Source organism: Echinops telfairi, unplaced genomic scaffold (assembly GCF_000313985.2).
Source record: "Echinops telfairi isolate 266 unplaced genomic scaffold, ASM31398v2 ScPeMD7_7441;HRSCAF=8479, whole genome shotgun sequence".
In the NCBI taxonomy this organism is placed as follows: domain Eukaryota; kingdom Metazoa; phylum Chordata; class Mammalia; order Afrosoricida; family Tenrecidae; genus Echinops; species Echinops telfairi.
In genome coordinates, this window is record NW_022111341.1 from 515,676 (window position 1) to 516,373 (window position 698).

Consider the following 698-nt stretch of genomic DNA (forward strand, 5'->3'; position numbering starts at 1 on the left):
AAAAAAAAATGTAAATTAGGTAGACATCAATGTCTCTTCTTGCTATGCTATAGATGTCTCTAATCTTCTAACACAATTGTCTTGTATTATTGTCTATGATAATTTACATTAAGGACTAAATATACTAAGACTTCAATGATTACTAGTTTGGAGTCATCCAATGATGTGTCAGAATTTCAATTACAGAGTCTGATAATCAATAATCATACAGTGTGTTGGAAAGTAGATTACCTCCTCCCTTGTCTACCCAGCCCAGGGAGGGACAGTTCCTTAGGCTCTTGCCTGGCTATGTCCTTGATGGACAGTACTAGAAGGTTGAATAATTTTGAGACATGGCTCTTGATGCCATCCCCTAACTGCCTTGGTTGGAAGGCCCTGTACCAGTCTTGTAAGCTTTTCCAACTAACATAATGTACCTGTTCCCATCATGGTCCTATTCCCACTTCTATAGTCCATTCCGGAACTGTGGTGTGTTGATCTGCCACCAATTATGAATTTATGACAGTTTCCTGTTTCCCATGCCTTATTTAACAAGTGTCCTGACTGGGGGTCCTAGGATGCCATTATAACTTCATGCTAGTGGCCTCCCTCATAGGGATGATGTGTCTGTTTCTTTGTGTTGTCTCTGTCCCTTTTAAGACTTTTACATGTTCTCCTTACAATATATTTGAGATTGGGGTGGCATGGTGAGTTATGCT